Source organism: Macaca thibetana, chromosome 15 (assembly GCF_024542745.1).
Source record: "Macaca thibetana thibetana isolate TM-01 chromosome 15, ASM2454274v1, whole genome shotgun sequence".
NCBI classification, from domain to species: domain Eukaryota; kingdom Metazoa; phylum Chordata; class Mammalia; order Primates; family Cercopithecidae; genus Macaca; species Macaca thibetana.
The window spans coordinates 41,498,650-41,518,402 of NC_065592.1; the positions used below are offsets into that span (position 1 = coordinate 41,498,650).

Here is a 19,753-nt window from a genome sequence, read left to right on the forward strand (position 1 = left end):
GTGAGTAGATAGTTGGACGACTGAGTGGAAGGAGTGAATGATGAATATGTGGGTAGGTGTCTAGATATAGATGGATGAATTTGTGGATAGGTAGATGGATATAGATGGAGGGATAAATGTGTGGGTAGGTAAATATGGATGGATAAATGGATGGATGGATGGACGGACAGATAGAGGTGTGGACAGGTGGATGGATACAGATGGGTGGATGGATGGACGTGTGGGTAGGTCAATAGCTATAGGTGGATGGGTGGATAGATGGATGAGTATGTAGGCGGATGGATGGATGGATGAATGGATGGATATGTGGGTGGATGTGTGGGTGGATGAATGGATGGATGGATAGATAGTTATGTGAATAGATGTATGCACAGATGGATATGTGGGTAGATGGATGGATTAATAGATGGGAAGATGGCAGGTGGGCAGATAGGAGGACAGACATAGAGGAAGGAGTGGATGAGTTTGTGGGTGGATGAATGGATGGATGAAAGGATAGATGTGTAGATAGGTGGATGGATATAGATGAGTGGATGTATGTGTGGGTAGGTGGATGGATACAGATGAATGGATGGACAGATGGATGATTATGTGAGTAGACTAATGGACAGGTGGGTGGATGGATGGATGGATGGATAGATGGTGGATGTATTGATAGGTGATAGCAGGTGGATAGCTAGGCAGATTGGTGGACAGGCATAGATGAATGGGTGGATGAGTTTGTGGGTGGAAGGGTGGGTAACTGAGCTAGTGAGTGTGTGAACACTAGACCTAGGAGAGGTAATTTCAGTTCACGTGTCTGCTGCATTTTAATCAAAGCACTTTTCTCTAGAAGGATCTTCAGAGGCAATGGCCCTGATATTTTGACTCCTTTTCTGTACAGGTCCTGACCTCTACAAAATGTTTGCCACATTTTCTGATGTGAGATCTCATCTTGTCATCTGGCTCATGGAAATACATGTTTTATCTGATGCCTTTATTCCTCACTCACACTTCACCCTTTCAGTGTGAAAGGGCCTCATTAAAATCTGTCCTCTACCCAGTTACTCTTTGAGAAAGTTCCTTGTTAGGGTATTTCTGCTGTGAAATGTATCACACCAACCCATGTGAGTGCCAACCTGAATGCTAAAGACCGTTATTAGCAGATTTAGCCTAGAGATGTTTCAGAGTTGTCAGTTCTGATGTTCATAGGATTATATTTTCAAACATCATCACACATCCTCTGTGACAGACTTGATTACTGTGATGAACTAGTTTTCTTCTTTTGAGAAATGTTCCAGTTGCAAAAATGATTCTGAAAGTATTTAAGCAAGATTCTAGGCAAGACTGAAGTGATGCTGTTTCTTTTGGGCAGCTCATTTAGCTTGCTGGGGGAGGCAGCTTGGTGTAATAGGAAGAGCACTGGGCACGGAGCCTACAGATCAAGGTTGCATGCTGTCCCCGATGTCTTAGCAGCTGGTGACCTCTGCAAGTCTCTAATCTTTGTGTTATCTTCTGCAAAGTGAGAATAATGACCAGGGACCCCTCGCTGCGTTGCTCTGAAGATGAAATAAGGAAGGTGCACAACAAACTGTAAAGTGTTGTGGATGATTGAAGGATCTGTGGTAGTAGAAGAAAGAAAGCCACACCATATATATATACACACACACACACATATATATAAAATATATATACACACATATATATAAAAAATATATATGTATATGTATATATATGTATATATATCTTTTGTTGTTGTTAAATAACAGGAGAAATCAGGTATTGACAGTGAGGAAATTATATGTCCTAGGACCAATCAAACACTCTTTCTGGGCCATAGAAGGTTTATTATCAGTAATGGGACCACAGGTAAAAAATCTGGTACAACCACAGAGATGTGACTGTTTCCCTTTGCTCATTCATTTATTCTACAGACATTTACAACCACCTATAGTATGAGAGGGATGGGGGTGGCGGCTGCTGGGGGTACAACTGTGAGTAGAGCAGATGTGATCCCTGTACCCAGGAGGAAGCAGATAAAAACAGATAATCATCTGAATAACCATTTCAATATAAATAGTGAAAAGTGCTTTGAAAGAAAGTTACAGGGGTACCTGTAACATGGAGGCTTGAAGATGAAATAAGGAAGGTGCATAACAAACTGTAAAATGTTGTGGATGATTGACAGATTGGGGATCAGTAAAGGCTTCCCTGAGAAGGTGACTTTGAGTTGAGACTGAAGAACAAATAGGAGCTAACTAGGTAAAGTGGGTGGAAGAGCATTCCTGGAAAAGGGAAGAGCAGGTGCAAAGGCCCTGGGGTTAGAGGAAGTCTGGCACCTTTGAGAAAGCCAGTGTGGCTGGAATAAAGTGGGATGTGGCTGGAATAAAGTGGGATAAGCCTGGAGTGGTGGGTGGAGGCCATGTTATACTAAGACCAGTGGAAAAGTGTCTAGCAAGGGAGCAACCTGACTGGTGTTTTTAAGAAGCTCCCTCTGGCTGTGGTGGGGAGCGCAGGTCAGAGCAAAGCAACAGCACCTGCAGGGATGCTGGTATCAGCCATCTCAGTGATATTGGGTATAGAGAGGAGCAGATGGATTCAAGGCACACTTCAGGAGGAAAATTGATAGGGCTTGGTGTTTTACCAGTTACTATAGAAGAGAGGGGATGATGGAGGGTGTGCTCCTAATGCAATTACTTCCCATTTTGAACTGAATGCTTCTCAAGTTATATATACTGTGAACAATACTATAGTAAATTAAAGAAATACATCAATAGACTCTACAGTATTTTGCATACTTTAAGCACTGGATAATCTGAAAATTTACTTGGCAGCCCAGAGAAAATGGAATGGTGCAGCTCTTTGGCCTAATCCCACAGGAAAACATTCCACCCATGCAGAAGCAAAGATCAGGTCCAGAAGGATGTTTGATAAATGTGCATTAAAAACTGAGAATATGGAGTGTGCAGAGGAGATCTGCTCTGAGCCTGGCCCTTTAGACTTTCATGATCTGTGGTGGCAAACATGATGCCAATGGGCAGAACCCACTCCAGCCTAAGTCTATGCATGAGGTTACACCAACATTAAGAAAACCTCCTTGTGTGCTGCCCCTACCTATAGAACAGCATGACCTCAAGAACCACTCCCCACAATTCCCCTAGTCTTCCCTGTGTCCCTGGAGGCATCTCAGGGACCTCACAAACTGTCCTTGTTTGGCCCGGTGGCACAGCCTCCTTGGTGACTCTCCGTGCCCACAGCCACTTGTGGAGGCTCTCACCACCTTATTGCTGGATCTCTGTTCCCCAGTGCCCCAAAATGCATGCAGCTTATACAGGGGTGTGCTGACCTCAGTCTTCACTGGGGAAGAAGGCTGTTCTGACCCTTGCTGTATCACACTTGATCAACTGGGCCCAGGGCTGGGTTGGAATTGGTATATACCAGCTTCTGAGAGCTGACTGTATGCAGCTCTTCCCAACTTCTTGTTCTATGATGTTACGTTAGTAGCTTGAATAGGCCATGATGGGAGTATTTACACCATGGTAATGGGCAAATACTTCCTTCTTCTTCAGAGCTTCCTTCTTCTCCCCTTCAAAGACCTTGTTGTTGAACATTTACCAGCACACCACTGACTGGCCCAGAGCTCAGCTGCTTGTGCCCCGAGCTCCACCATGTTCCCTGTTGTATTAGTCAAGGTTCTCTAGAGGGACAGAGTTAATAGGATAGATGTCTATATAAAGTTGAGTTTATTAAGGAGTATTGACTCACATAATCAAAAGGTGAGGTTCCACAATAGGCCACCTGCAAGCTGAGGAGCAAGGAAGCCAGTCCAAGTCCCAGAACTGAAGAGCTTGGAGTCCGACGTTCGAGGGCAGGAAGCATCCAGCACGGGAGAAAGATGTAGGCTGAGAAGCTAAGCCAGTCTAGTCTTTTCACGTTCTTCTGCCTGCTTTTATTCTGGCTGCACTGGCAGCTGATTAGATTGTGCCCACTCAGATTGAGGGTGGACCTGCCTTTCCCAGCCCTCAGTCCCAGACTCAAATGTTAATCTCTTTTGGTAACACCCTCACAGACACACCCAGGAACAATACTTCATTGGATTGAAGGATGCAATCCTTCAATCCAATCAAGTTAACACTCAATATTAACCATCCCACCTGTGAACATCATCCCTTTGTCTTCCACCTAGCCACTCTCTCCATAAGGTTCAGCCCTGGTCCCTGAGGTCAGGACCACATTGTCCTCTGAGCCCCCACCTTCCCTAGAAACATGCCCAGGTATCAATACATTAAACATCGTCTTTATCTGGGGGCTGTGGCCCCAGGAATCATCAGACAGAAATGAATCAGGCAGGGAGGAAAGAAAGGTTGAAATAGACATCAAAGGGGCCTTAAACATGTCCTGTCCCACATGGGCCCCAGTTTTCTGGGCCTAGAGGACATGATGTCCCAGTCTTCTTTCTCCTCTATGCCCCAAGCTTGAGGGAATAGTATGTACCTTAATCTTGAATATGTAGAAAAAACATATAGGATGTTGCCTAACATAAGGTAGAGGCTAGCTTGAAAAAGTTTTGAGTTTCAAGGCCTTAGAGTGTGTACAGTTAATTACTTTTGTGATTGATCACCTGCAGACTATGACTCTAGTATATCCTTAGTGTAAACGTATGAAGAAGGCAGTAATTTTGTACATGTGTATGTATGTGTACATGTCTTTACATACATACATGTATGTATTTACAGACCCATGGCATATAATAAAACAGTGACCTATATTCTCTCTCAAGTGTGCAGGATCTTTATAAGCCATATGTAGTGATACTTTAATCCACATAACCACTGTCAACTCCCCTTCACTAATTTGGCAGAGTCCCTGTGGTATGTGCAGCTCTGCAATGCTTTATGCAGTGTACACAAAATTCCCTGTTCATCCTCTAATCTAGTAATTCCATCAACTAGCTTATGAAGAGCTGTTTCAGTAATCCATGTTTAATGACCTTAGCTGCTGTACAGATGTCTTGAGAATTAAAGTCTCCTGTGAACAGAGTATCCTGGCCTTCTAAACTCCAGTGTAATGGAAATATGTTCCATTTCTCCCACGCCCCCCACAAAGTGATGGAATTTGGAGCAGACATCCAGCCTGGGGTCCTCTCCTCGGGCTCACACTGCCCACTCCAGCCTTTATGAGTGGTGGTGACCAGAATGGAGGCCATGGAATCTATCTGACGTGTCCTGGGTTGCACAGTCAGTGGGCCTTATGTGGGGCTGAGTTCTGTGACTCAATTCATCTGTAGGATGGAGGAGTGGTACCTGGCATGGTCAAAGAGACCCTCAGACCACTCAGGACTCTTAGGACTCCAAAATAATGGAAAAGAAAAGATTCTATGATGAGAACCAATGTTTACTAAGCTCCTGAAGTACTAAATTTCCTTGGAACAAGCCCTGTGAGGGAGATGTGATTATGACCATCTTATGGAAGAGGAAACTGAAGATCAATGGGTTATGTAGCTTGTCAGGTTCATGCCGGTGGGAAGTGTCAGTTTCCTGGTTTCTGTGCTGGGGTCAGCCACCTCTAATGCTCTGTTGGTTTTATACCCCCCTTCCACCTTCCCACCCACCTCAGCGGGATTTTTAGAACCAAAGTTTGCACTGTCACGCCAGCCGTGTTTCTACAGAGATATATATGGCGATCATCTTCAACTCCTCCCTTCCATCTGCCAAGCCCTGCTGACTCCACCTCCGTGAAATACCAACCACCACCCCTTTTTCTCTGTCCCCTCTGCTGCTCATTCATTCTGGCTCTTATTCTCACACTCACCAGATTAGCCTTCCTAAATAATCTCTGGCCACGGTACTCCTTATTAAAAACCTTCCTTGAGCCTGGTGCAGTGACTCACGCCTGTAATCCTAGCACTTTGGGAGGCCAAGGCAGTGGATCACTTTGAGTCCAGGAGTTCAAGACTAGCCTGGCCAACATGGTGAAACTCTGTACTAAAAACACAAAAATTAGCAAGGTGTGGTAGCACACACCTGTAGTCCCAGCTACTTGGGAGGCTGAGGCACGAGAATCACTTGAACCCAGGAGGCAGAGGTTGCAGTGAGCCGAGATCACACCACTACACTCCAGCCTGGGCAGCAGAACGAGACTCCATCTCAAAAACAGTGATAATAAAATTAAAATAGTGATAATAAAATACAAAATTAGCTGGCATTGTTGCAGGTGCCTGTAATCCCAGCTACTTGGGAGGCTGAGGCAGGAGAATTGCTTGAACCTGGGAGGTGGAGGTTGCAGTGAGACGAGATCACACCACTGCATTCCAGCCTGGGTGACAGAGTGAGACTCTATATCAAAAAAAAAAAAAAAAAAAAAAAAGCAAAAACAAAACCTTCCATGGCTCCCTATCCCCACTGCCTGTAGGATACAGCCTGGCATTTTAGGAACTCCACCACCAGGCCATACTTGTGTTTCCAGCCATTTCTCTGAATTCTGCTCTTGATCCAGAAGGCATACTAGTTACTCTCCCACACACACATCAGAATTTCCAAACTTAATAACTGTGCTTGTGTGGGGTTTTTTTCTATCACCTTTTCCATCATTTATTTATTCAACAAATAATTTTTGAGAACTTACTGTGTGCCAAGTACTGTCCTGGGAGCTGGGAATACAGTTGTGAACAAAACCAAAACGAATCCCTTTCTTCAGAGAGTTTACAATCTAGTGCCAGGAAGCAAACAATCAGTCCTTGCCATATTAAATGAGAAAATTATACAGTTTGTTAGAAGACAATAGTTGCTATTCCAAAAGAAAGAAAGAAATGTGTAGGAGGATGAGGAGGATCGGAAATGCTACCAGTGGACGGCGAGAAGAGAGAAGTTTTAAACGGGCTAGCCAGGGAAGGCCTCATTGGGAAGGCAACGTTTGAGAAAAGCGTTGAAGGAGGTGAGGGAATGAGTTGTGCAAGCGAGTAGGTAAGAGAGAGCCAAGCAGATAAGCAGCCAGCCCAAAGTCCTAAGGTGAGAGTATCTGGAGTTCTGGAGTTGGAGGCTTCCACTTCCCACTTCCAGCCAAGATGGAGGAGTAATAGGGACCAGATTTACCTTCGTGCCGTAAACAAGTTAAAAACAAAAACAAAAACAAAAACAGTACAAATGCTATGTGAAATGACAGTTTTCAGACATGTGCTACAAGTAGCAGAGGACAGTGACCCCTGAGAGGAGGAGCACAAAGGAAGTGAATCTTACGATCGCCCAGATGACCATCTGGAGGGTTTCCAGCACAGGGAACCCAAACAGAGCCTGGCAGTCTTGCTGAGTTGCAGAGACAGAGCTGAGAATTCAGAGACGAAGGAGGCAGAAGTTTATAGGCAGAGTACTGGAGAAGAGAGAGCTCCATGGAGAGGGAGGACTATGCAGGTCTTCAGAGGGGTCTGCTCCCACCCTCAGCTGAGTACTTACTGGCACATGTGCGGAGGAAAGCACTTGAGACGAGGGAAAGAACCAGCAGAAAGGAACAGACAGGCAGAAGGATCCTCGGAGCTCAGGCAGGACCGGGAATAGTTCATGTTCCCACCAGCTTGGGTGGGAAAAAATTTAATAAATCACAGGGAGAATACTCAGAAGGGGGTCATCTCAGGAGTGGGGTGAAATGAACCCTAGACTGAAGACAGCTCTGGTCCCACCTAAGAAAGCTTAAAGGCAAGACCCAAAGGGGTCAAACTCCTTCCAAGGAACTTAAATATGTCCCAGACAAAATTTAAGAATAGTTTAAGGAATTTTTTTTTTTTTTGAGACAGAGTCTCGCTTTGTCACCAGGCTGGAGTGCAGTGGTGTGATCTTGGCTCACTGCAATCTCCAGTTCCCAGGTTCAAGTGATTCCCCTGCCTCAGCCTCCCAAGTAGCTGGGACCACAGGTGTGCACCACCACACCTGGCCAAATTTTTTTTTTTTTAATTTTAGTAGAGACGGGGTTTCACCACGTTGGCCAGGACAGTCTCAATCTCCTGACTTCATGATCCTCCCACCTCGTCCTCCCAGTGCTGGGTTTACAGGCGTGAGCCACCACACCCAGCCTCAAGGAGTATTTTTAAAAGCTAACACCCAAAGAAGGGTCTGACATCAGTGAAAAATTACCAGGCAGGCAAAGAAGTTGGAGTGTGTGGGCATGACAAGGAAGCCAGTGTGGCTGGAATGGTATCAGCAAGGGGGAGGGAAGTTGGAGACAATGTCAGAGAAATCTAGACTGTATCATCCCAGTAAGCCACTTAAAAGGACTGTGGCCAACTCAGGAGTCAAGAGAAGACACATGTTTTCTTGTCTCCCCTTCCAGACTGCAAAGCTCCCCTGCTTTGTTCTGAAGTCCCTGGGAAGACACTGAGTGAGTGGCTTGTCCTCGACAAGCTTTCGTCCTGTCTTCCTGTAATCCACTGCCTGCAAGATGTGTGACCTTGGAAAATCTTCCTAACCACCATGCCTTGTTTGCTTGTTTGACTAAAATTAGTAATTGTGTATCACCTACTTCTAAAGAGAGTTCGAAGCAGTTTTCAATAAAAGGCATGTATACAGCAAGGCCACTGACATAGAAGTCAGAAATCTAAAACCATAAAATGTGATGACAAAAATATAGACCAAAATCCGGCCGGGCACGGTGGCTCACGCCTGTAATCCCAGCACTTTGGGAGGCTAAGGTGGGCGGATCACTTGAGGTCAGGAGTCTAAGACCACCAGCCTGGCCAACATGGTGAAACCCTGTCCTCTACTAAAAATACAACAATTGGCCGGGCATGGTGGTGCGCGCCTGTAATCCCAGCTACTCAAGAGGCTGATGCAGGAGAATCACTTGAACTCGGGAGGTGGAAGTTGCAGTGAGCTGCACTCCAGCCTGGGCAGCAGAGCAACACTTTGTCTCAAACACACACACACACATGCACACCCCAAAAACCTAGGTGAGTTTTTAACTTAATCATGAAATAAAATGAACTGGTCGCCATGTGATAAAGGGAAATGAACCTCAGTCTCTTCATCTGTAAAATGGAATCGATGGTCTTTACCAGCCTACCCAGAAAGCTGCCTCAAGGGTCACCAAAGATGTGGATGAGAACGGATCATTCAGGACTCTTCCGGTGCCAAGTAATAGGAAACTGTGCTTCAGCAAAGATAACAGTCAAGTCTAGGATGAGGTTTCTCCAGCTCTCCATCTCTGGGTCTGCTTTCTCCTGGGCCAGGTCCATTCTCAGCCTCTGCACAGTTGCTTCTGCTTTCCATCATGTCAGCACCAAGTCCAGCAAAAAAGGGAGCCCATTTTCCTGATAGCACCAGCAAAAGCCCTGCTAGTCCCATTAGTTTTGATTGGCTGGCTGACTTGGGTCATGTGCCCATTTCTGAACCAATCACATAGCTAGAATAGTCTGTATTTATTGGCTTAGTCCCAGTCATGTGATCCATCCCTGCGTACAGCCAGCTTCACAGAACTTCAAGGCTGAGCATGGGGGCCAAGGGGGTCTCTGTGTTGTCTCTCTCCTTTTCGTCTTCCATACATGCATTCTCTGCCCTGCTCTGGTGCTCTGGGAGGCTGGTCCCGTGGATGACATCCTGTGTCTTCTGGTTTCTGGTTCAATACACGCAAGAGATTGGAGTCCAGGAGGAAGGAGATAGGTCAGGTTCAGCCTTTGCCTTCCTCCCTGCTTTGGGGCTGCATCTCCTGAAATAGCTGTGCTCCTCCGTGGCTGTGGCTTCTCCTCCTTGTCTCCCACTTTGATGAATCTCCAGTGACACTATTTCCTCCTTCCACTCTGAGGTATGGTAGCAGCTCCTGCCATTGCTGGTCAGTGGACGCATCACCTTCCCTTGTCTACTCCCTCAATTTGCCCCCTACTCTGTGAGTAGTTTTTAATAAAGTCTCTTCTTTTGAGCCGTCCAGGATGCATTGTTTCCTCCTGTGGCCCTGTATTAGTTATCTGTTACATTCAATACGTATTTATTATCTCACATAGTTTCTGTGGGTTAGGAATTCAGGAGTGACTTAGCTGTAAGGTTCTGGCTTGGGGTCTCTCGGATAATGCAGGCAAGATGTCCGTGGGGACTGCAGTCGTTCTGAGGCTCACTAGTGCTGGGAGGTTTGCTTCCAAGATGTCTCCCACAAATGGCTGGCAAGTGGATGCTGGCTATCAGCAGGACTCAGTTCCTCAGGACCTCTCCAGAGGGCTGCTTGAGTGTCCCCATCATACGGTGGCTGGCTTTCGCCAGCATGAGTAATCTAAAAGAAAACAACTCAGGCTGCGGCATCTTTTTATGACCTACTCTTGGAAAGCACACACTGCCATTTCTCTAGAAATATCCTACAAGTCACAGGGGCCAGCCCTATTCAATTTGGGAGGGGATGATAGAATTTAGTAGTGACTGCCAGGAGGCAAGAGTCATTTGCGGCCACCTTAGAGTGTGGTTATCACAGACCCTGGCTGACATAGTCTCTCAATTAAAACCATCCAAAGGGGGATGGGTTGCTGAGCAAGAAAAATAAATGTGCACTCTGAAGTGCATTGGCAGCTATAAACCAGGTACAAGTCCTATAAATATAAGAAACTGTGACTCTTGAATTCTCTAGCAGTTCCCATAAGTTGAGCAGAGGTCTTAGAAGAGCCATAGTTAATGGCAATGAGGATGCCCCCAAGCCCAGGCCAGAGGTGGGAGGGGAAAGGAGAGAACCCAAGTGGTTCATTGATTCATCTTCCCCAGCTTCTCCTGACCTCACTCCAGCCCTACAAACAGCCTAAGACACTCTACTGTTTGTTCATAGTCTGCTCCTGACATGTTACAGCCTTCCTTCTGGTTTCTGCCACTAGAAGAACCTCCTGACCCTCCTCAGGCAAATACCGGGGCCATCGATGCAGCAGCCCTGCCTTCTATTTCTCTTTCCTTTTTTGCTAACACCTGTCTCTTTTGTTTGTTTGTTTTTGAGACAGATTCTTGTTCTGTCGCCCAGGCTGGAGTACAGTGGCACAATCTCTGCTCACTGCAACCTCCGACTTCCAGGCTCAAGCAATTCTCATGCTTCAGCCTCCCAAGTAGCTGGGATTACAGACATAGATTACCACACCCAGCTAGCTTTTTGTATTTGTAGTAGAGATGGAGTTTCATGATGTTAACCAGGCTGGTCTTGAACTCCTGGTCTCAAGTTGATCTGCCCACCTTGGCCTCCCTCCCAAAGTGCTGGGATTATAGCATGAGCCACCACACCTGGCCTGCTAACACCTGTCTCTTAATGGAAGATTTTTAGGCTTAGTCCATGAAACCAATAGTCCCCCAACTCCCTTGTGGAGCCATCTGGGTTTCTAATTGGGGGGTTGAGCCAAATGGGAGAATGGGTTCTCAATCAGGCATGCCAGAGACACCTGCCTGCCAGTCCAGCCCGCTGTTTCCAAGGTTGGGAGCACAACTGGTGACTCATCAAACTCAGAGCTGAGCACTGCGAGATCCAGGAGAGCCTGGGAGACTGTCCTAACCAGTACTCCTTGCGCTCGCTCTACCACACACGTGTGCGTACAGACACTGGCAGATGCAGGCTCACACACACCATTTTGCAAATGGAGAAACCTAGACACAGAGCCAGCATGCCATCTTGGGATTGCTATTTCAGTACCCTTTCCACCACTCTGTGCTGTAAGTCCTGGATGGGTTATGTGTCACACTGTGTAGACTCTGAGTAGGCAAGGCTGCATGATGTTCTCTTTGCCTAAGCATGACCTATAAAGGGGATGGATGCCCTGGCTCAAACCTTGGCAGGAGGCCCCTGCAGCTGACAGTGTCTATACTTCTTAGCCTGGGATTCAAGGCCTGCCTCCCCACCCCTCATGTGCCAGCCTTCTGAGCTCCTCACAGCCCTATGTATGTCCTCTCCGTTTCTTCATTCATTTGTCCATCCATTCACCTACAACTGTCTGTGGAGCACCTATTACGTCCTAGGTGCATTTTTAGCATTGGAGTACGATTGTGAAAAAGCAGACAACCTCATCCTCCAGTGCTGCCTCCTACATGAAGCCTTCCCAGACCTGCCCTGAATGAGTAAGCTAACCCAGAGGAGGCCTTCAGCCAACCCAGGGTAGAACTACTACTGTGCTTCTCCCTCCTCCCCTGCCGGGGTTGGAGGGGAAGTAACTGGCTTCAGAGTTCCGCAGACCCAAGCTCAGATTCCAGCTCTGCCACTCACAGTCATAGCTGTGACCTTGTGACTCAGTGACTCACCTGTCTGAGCCTCATTTTTGTCAACCAGGAAATGGGAAGGTGGTAATATCCACCAGGCCTGTGGCCCACCTGGTTTGCCCAGGTTTGGAGCCTTTGAACACCAGAGGAGACTGATTAGATACTTGACCTTGCAGTAGGACCAGAGCCATGGAATGCCTGTTTGCTCTGCCTGTTATACCTAGAGCCCAGAACAGACTGATCCCAAAAATGTGATGAAAGAATGAGAACACAAATGACTGACTGAATGAACAAACACATGTGTACCAAGCATTGGTACGCTGGTTGGTTTCCCCTGCCCTTAAGGTAAAGCCTAAGTTCGATCTTACTTTGTTTAACCTCCTTCAGGTGCAGAGAATTGAGTTACTTTCAGTCATCAGTTCGTGACAATTAACATCACTGCTTCAGGGAAGGCTCGGCTCTGTTACATTCATTCATTCATTCATTCCTCTTCATCCCCACTTCTCACTGCCATTCCCTATGTCTGTCTAATTGTACCTTTTTTGGTGTAAGGTTTTGCCAAATGTACATTTTTATTTATATTTATGTAAATATGTATATAATATGTATCCTCTTTTTTCTTTCATTAAGCAGTGTGCTTTTAATATCCATCCTTCCATTACATGTAATCTGCTGGTTATGATTCTCTCTAGATCACCTCCATCACACACAGACACACACACACACGCACACACAGCTGCATAGAGCAGCCTTCTAAATGTCCTCTTAATGAGAATTTCTTAGGCTGTATCCCAGGAGTGGAATTCTGGGTCAAAGAGTATGTGGACGTTTAATTTGACTAAGTAGTGCCAGATGCTGTCCTGAATGCCTGCTCCTGTGACATCCCACCAGAAGTGCCTGAGGTCCCTATGTCTCTGTCTTCACCAATACCTAGAATAGTCTCTATTTCTAAGTGTTGCCATGTATTAGACACAAAGCAACATCACTTGAATTCAATTTTCTCTAATTTCTAATGACATTGAGCATCTTTTCAGGTGCCTACTGTCTTCTGGTTTTTCTCTTCTGTAAATTGCTTGTTCAGATGCTTCACCCATTTTTCTGATGGGGTTGCTGTCTTTATATTGTTGATTTTCAGGCGCTCCTTGGATAATCTGGGTGTTAAGACCACGTTGATTTTAGACCTTACAAAAATCCTCTTTCATTCTATTGTCTGTTTGTCCAGGATGTCCTTTTTCTAGGAAATGCTCGATTTTGATATAATCAAATTAATCAATTGTTGGGCTAACGGTTTGTGCTTTGAAAGTTTTGTTTGAGAAGTTCTGCCTCTGGGTTTCGAACATATTCCCCTACATTTTCTCCTATTAACTTCACCTTTCTCATTTAAACCTTTACTTGGTCACATATCTGCTCTTGTTTATGGAGTTTGGTAGGCATAAGTTTTGCTTTTCTTTCTATAGTCAACCAGTTTTCCAACTGTCATCTGTTAAACAGTTAAACATTCTTTTGATTTATGGTGCCATGTTTTTGAAAATTAAATTTCCTTCCAAAAATGGGCTTATCTATTAACCCTTTATTCCAGAAGTTTCCAAACTTTTTCAGTTTAAAGCACCCTTAGTGTCTCAGTAATTTTTTTCACGGCATTTTTTCACACAATATTTTTTTCTCTAAACCAAAAGAAATACTACAAGTTTCTAAGCAGTTAGATCCAAACAACTAAATAAATATTTAAATCTCAACAACTTAGTGGCCATTTGAAAAAGTAGTGCACAGAAATTGAAACAGAAAATAAAGTTGTAATTTTATTCCTGAATGACTACAATTCTTTACTAATGGAACAGGGAGCTGGACAACTTCTGAAGCCTTGGAATAAGACTGCACATTGTTTCCTGTTCCTCGTCAATTTTTACACATACTTGCTTTTCATCACAGCAACCACTGAAAACCCAGTTTCACAAAGATGTGATGTCATCAGAATGATGTGGCACAATCTAATGTTGAGACTGTGAATTACTTCAAGCTAGTAGTTCACATGGTGTGTGATCAGTGTTAAATATCACTGTTTCCCTCGGAAATTTAAAATACGCCACAACACCCCTGGTGAGTTCACTCAGGTACCCTAGGGCACCTCGGGGCCCAGTTTAGGAACCATGGTTCTGTTCTCTTCTGCTGGCTTGTTTGTTTTTGAACCAAAACCATCTGTTCCTCTTAGTGTGGCTTTCTGGTATGCCTTAATATCTGGCAAAGCAAGAGGTCTCCCCTTTCCATTCTTTGTTGGTGTGACTTTGCTACAGGCCTTTCTTCACCTGCTCCCTGCCTGCCTCCAGAGCTTTATCTCTCTTCTGCCACCTCCCAACCTAGAACTATTTCTGCTCCCTACTCTCTGCCTGCTTTCCCACCTCCAGGCCTTTACACAGGTGATTCCTTCTTCCTGATACACTCTCACCATCCCCAGCCTTACCTTTTGCCTGGCGATCACTCCCTAGTGCTTCTGGGCTCACTTTGAGAAACCGTCTTTCTAGGAAGCCCTCTGTAAGCCTGGGCTGGATAGATTCCCCACAGCCCAGGCCCTCTGCCAATCAGGGCACTCGTGCCTTTGTGCTGTGGTTATCTATAGGTGTGTCTCCTCCACTAGACCGTGGGCTTCCTGAGGGTAGGGACTAAGTCTTGGGGATTGGTGTATCTCCAGTACCTGGCCTAGTCTGATGCACAGCTAGTGCTCAACCCAAAAAAGTGTAAATTCCCGGCCACGGACTCTTTGCATGAACCTAGCACTTCACTCTTCTAAAAGCCCTGCATATGCCTTTGCTCCTCCCACCAGCCTGGGAGCAGGGATGAGCGCAGCCACTGGGGCTCCGGCGGGAGTCAATTGAGGCTTGCTGAGGCTGGCATTCTAGTTAGGCGAGGCTCCAGATGGGCTGGGGCTGAGCCAGGCATGGGAGAACGGAGGGGCTCCTCTGTTGGCCGGAGCCCACCGAGGACTTGCATATCCAGAGGGGCAAGGAGGGCCAGGTAGGGGGAGCTAGTGCATTCCTGCAGAGCGTGTGGCCTCCCCTCCTCCGAGACCGGAGTTAAATAACCCTTTTGGCCTTTCCTTTCCCTTCATCACATCACCACCCCCACTGGCCCTATACCAGACCTTCCAAGCCAGAGAGTGTCTCCGAGATTTGGAGAGCCTCCTGTCTGACCCAGCATCTTAGGTACAACCTGAAATCAGCTGCTGGGAGCCTGGAAACATTGTCAGGAGGCGCCATCCCTCAGTTCGGGGATGCCCACAGCTAACCTCGAGACTTCTCCAAATTCCTGGAGGACCCGCGCTCTCATGCTCCTGCCTCTGCTGAATTCACCTGGGAATTGGACCACTGCCTGATCCCTCAGGTGTTCCTCCACTCAGAGCCACATTGATCCGTGAAAGAAATGCAACCTCCTTCTCTATTTCTACACTCATACACAGCAAGACACAAAAACTGTCGTCTCTGACAAGGCCTGGTGAGGGGATGTCAATGAAGATTTGGGGGCCAGGCAGAGCGGGGCTGTTTCAGAGAAAGTAATTGGAGCGGCATCAAGATGAACATGAGAAACCCCTGACCTGGGCCCTCCCCAGTCACCCTTGGGTGGTCTCCACCTCCCACTCCTCTTTACCTAACAGTTTGCACTTTGAAGTTTTGTTTGAGAAGTTCTTCCCCTCCTCCCAGGCCCTGTCCTCAGGAAGAAAATGAACTCCAGCCTATTTTCTCAGCAGAGTGGCTGGCCGCCCCCGACAGCCATGGTCTTTCCTACCCAGAAACACATGGAGGTTCTTTCTTTCCCCCCAGGAGGCACCAAGATTGTCTGCTCTTTAAGAGGAATTCTGGGCCCAGCTTTAGATCATATCAGCTTTATCTCCTTAAACCCTAGGAGACACTGCAACCAGTGTGACTGGGGGATCCCAGAGGAGAACCCAGGAGGCCCACCTCCTAGCAGGACACCCTTTCTGAGTCACCTGTGCCCTGAGTCACCAAATCTTGTCCATTTGTCCTTTCCTGTTTCTCTGATCTGCATCTTTTTCTCTTCCTGCCTGAGCCCCCTTGCCTGGTGCCTGTATGGCTGCTGCACCAGCTGCCTAATTTGAGCCCTGCTCCACCGCCCGCCCAGGCCAATCTGCAGCCCACCCTGGCTTAAAGCAAAGATTCCAACAGATTGCAAATTGCATCTCTCAGACTTTCAGGTCAGCTGGTCAGCAATTTGGTTTTCCTGGTGGAGACTAATCTATTTAACAAAAATAGAACCTACAGTAAAGCAAAAATTAAATACTTCTAATCGTAGGGATGCTTGCATCTGCGGATGACCAGAAAAGAAGGAACCATGGATGGGGGTGGTGAGGAGCCTGGGCAGAAGCTTGGTGTTACATGGTTCTGTAGCTACAAAGCTCCTTTGGCTCAGCCACCCACCCAGGAACCTGGGCAAAGATGCCAGTCACTGCTCTGGTCAGTTCTCCTCTGCCAGCTGTGTAGGCACCACCCTCCATCTGTCTGCCCAAACCAGAAAGCTGGGAGCCATTCTTCCCTGCATTCACTCCTCACTTCCGGCCTGTTGATTCCACGTCCACTTCCTTCCCATTTATATGTATACATATTTTGTTGTGGTTGTTTTGTTTTTTGGGTTTTTGGTTTTTTGTTTGTTTGTTTTGAGACAGGGTCTCACTCTGTCATCCAGGATGGAGTACGGTGGCACAATCATGGCTCTCTGCAGACCTGACCCCCTAGGCTTAAACAACCCTCCCACCTCGGCCCCCTGAGCAGCTGAGACTAGAGGAGTGCGCCACTGCGCTTGGTTAATTTTTTATTTTTTCAGGGACAGGGTCTCGCTCTGTTGCCTAGCTTGGTCTTGAACTCCAGGCTCAAGCAATCTCCCACCTCGTCCTCCCAAAATGCTGGGATTACAGGCATGAACCACCATACCCAGCCTCCCTCCCACCTCATGCATCATCTACTTTGCTCCATCTACATCATCCTCCTCTCCCATGGATTCCACAGCTTCTCACTGGCTGCCTTGCTTCCAGTCCTTCCCCCATGCCCATCCATTTTCCACAAAACGGAAAGAGCTCATTGGACCTGCTACCTCCCGGCTGACACCCCTTTTGTGGCCCCTCATTTGGGGCATAAGGTCCAAAGCCCTGCCTGATGCAGCTTCTGCATTCCCTGCCTCCCACCAGCTGCCCTACCATGCACACCACCCACAGCAACGTCACCCTCCTTTCTAGTCCTCCAAAGAGCCACACTGTCTCTCGCCTCTAGGCTTTGCATATGCACTGTTCCCTCTGCCTAGAACATTTCCTCTCCCATCCTCTTTGCCTGCATAACATGATCGTTCTTCTCTGCACCCCTAAGTCACCCCCTCAAAGAGAGGTGCCCTTCCTCTGTGCTCCCAGCCCTCTGTACCCATTCTCTCCTAGCAACTCACATTACCTTCTAAGTCTTACAAAAAAAAAAAAAAAATTCTGTCATCTCTGTTAGGCTGGGAGCTTCTAGAAGACAATGATTTTGGCTTAGTCAGTGTGACACTGCAGGGTCTAGCATGCTGTGTCCCAGAGCAGGCACTCAAACATAGTATGTGGCCAGTTGCCCCCTCATTTTATCAGCGAGGAAACAAGCCCCGAGAGGGGAAGGAACACAATTATGAACACACATGGAGTTGGGGACAGAACTGGGACTAGAACCCTGAACTACCCACTATAAGCCCCAAGCCCTTTCTGGTTTAATTGTAAAGAAATAGTCTTAGCCAACATCATTCGGCCCATGGAATGCAGGTCCCCAGGGCCCAGCAGCCTCCAGGACATCTTGGTCTCCCAACCTGTGATCACCTTCAGGCCTCTGTGACAAGCAATTCCTCCACCTTGGGCCACTCTGCATGTCTTTCAGTCCTCTTACCCTGGGGAGCTAACTGAGCAAATGCTCTTGGCCGGCATCCCTTCTCTCTCCTTCGTAGATCTTCCTGACAGATCCTGCTCCATGGCCCACCAACACTGGGGAACCCAGTCCGTTCAACTCAATTCAGCTGAATGCAACTTAACAAATAGTCCTGCATCCTGCTTCTTCCCAGCCCTTGAAGAGTAAAGAGCACTTTCCTGCCCTCGGAAGCTTCATCCAGCAGGAGGCAATTACCATATTCAGTTCAGGGTGTGGAAGAAGGAGCAGAGAGCATTGCCAGTGCCCAAGGGGACATGAACAGGGGAGGCCACTTTAATTGGGACCTGACATAGGAGGCTTGTGCCTGGAGGACCAAGTCCCGAGACCACGTGGTAGATGGAGAGGAGGAGTCCAGTCTGAAAAACAGAAGCCACGCTAGGCATTTCAAACAAACAGAGGGGATTTAATACAAGGAATTGTTTAATAGGTGATGGGAGGAGGAAGGAATACAGAAGGAGCATTGAGGCAGTCAAGGGATACCAGCTGCAGAAAGAAAATGCCCTTAGGGCTAGGAAAATGAAAGGACAGAGATGAGCTTTTCAGAACCCAGGAGCTCAGAGAAGCCCTGCATAGCTAGTATTCTGTTGTCTGAAGAGGGGCATGTCTGCCCGATGTCTGGTGGCCCCTCAAAGGGGCATAGCAGGGCTGGTGCTGAAAGTACAGAAAGAAGCTGGAGGCAGGACCCTGCCTGACAGAATAGGAGAGCAGGGACTCCCATCGTCCCCTTCCACTCTACCTCAGAGCCTCCTGTTGGTGGAAGCTAATAGGATGGAGTCTGGGAGATGTGTCTTGTGGAGCCCTGGCCCCAGCATCACAGAGCAGGATAGAGAAGGCAGGCTTGGGAGCTGAGAGACAGTAGGTAAATATTCGGCACAAACCCCTTCTCTCCAGCTAGTCCCATTCTGATTTGTAGCCTCCTCGCCTGTTTCAGGGAAGAGACTCTCACCCAGTTGTGCAGGTTAAAACAGGGTATTTTGCATTCACAATCTTAATTTGGAAGCCAGATGGACTGGCTTGGTTACGGGTGTGCTGGAGCCAGCTCCTGCAGGCTCCAGAGAGAGCTGAGAGCCAGTTGTTAAATTATCAGGAATTTGTGAGCCAGCTGTTAAATCATTGATAACTTGAAATCCACCATGGTGGGTGTATTTACACCATGGAAATTGGCAAGCACTACAAATCAGAGCTCTTTTTTTTCCTCCCCAAAGAGCCAGCTGTTAAACATTTACCAACACATCCCTGACTACCTATCTTTCCTCCTCCTCTGCCTACTCCTGCTATACCCATGCACCATCCCCCTAGCCCAAGGTCACATGGTACTTAATCCAGTCCCCTGCTGAGAGCTCTTTTTCTGATCAATGACTGCTTCTTGCAAAGAGGAGGGAGGATGGCCTGTTGTTAGAAGCATGAGCTTGAAGTTGACACAACTGAGGTGAGTCCCAGTCCTTTTGCCTACTCATTATGTGACCCTAGGCAAAGTCCTGACCTCTCAGGCTCTCAGTTTCCAGTTTCCTCATCTGTAAAATGGAAATAATCATACATACCTCATTCCATTGAGGGTGTTGTTGAAAATCTATTAATAAAGGAGAACCCCAGGGGGAAAAATTCTTAATGTACACAAATGTTTCAGCAAAGCTAAAAGTA

At 47.0% G+C, this 19,753-nt stretch overlaps 1 protein-coding gene across 1 annotated transcript in view; it reads left to right on the top strand.

Moving 5' to 3' along the window:
- The window catches only part of GABBR2 (gamma-aminobutyric acid type B receptor subunit 2), a 419,555-nt gene that overhangs the window by 271,315 nt on the left and 128,487 nt on the right, over positions 1 to 19,753 (top strand). The gene's annotated exons all lie outside the window — the stretch shown is intronic.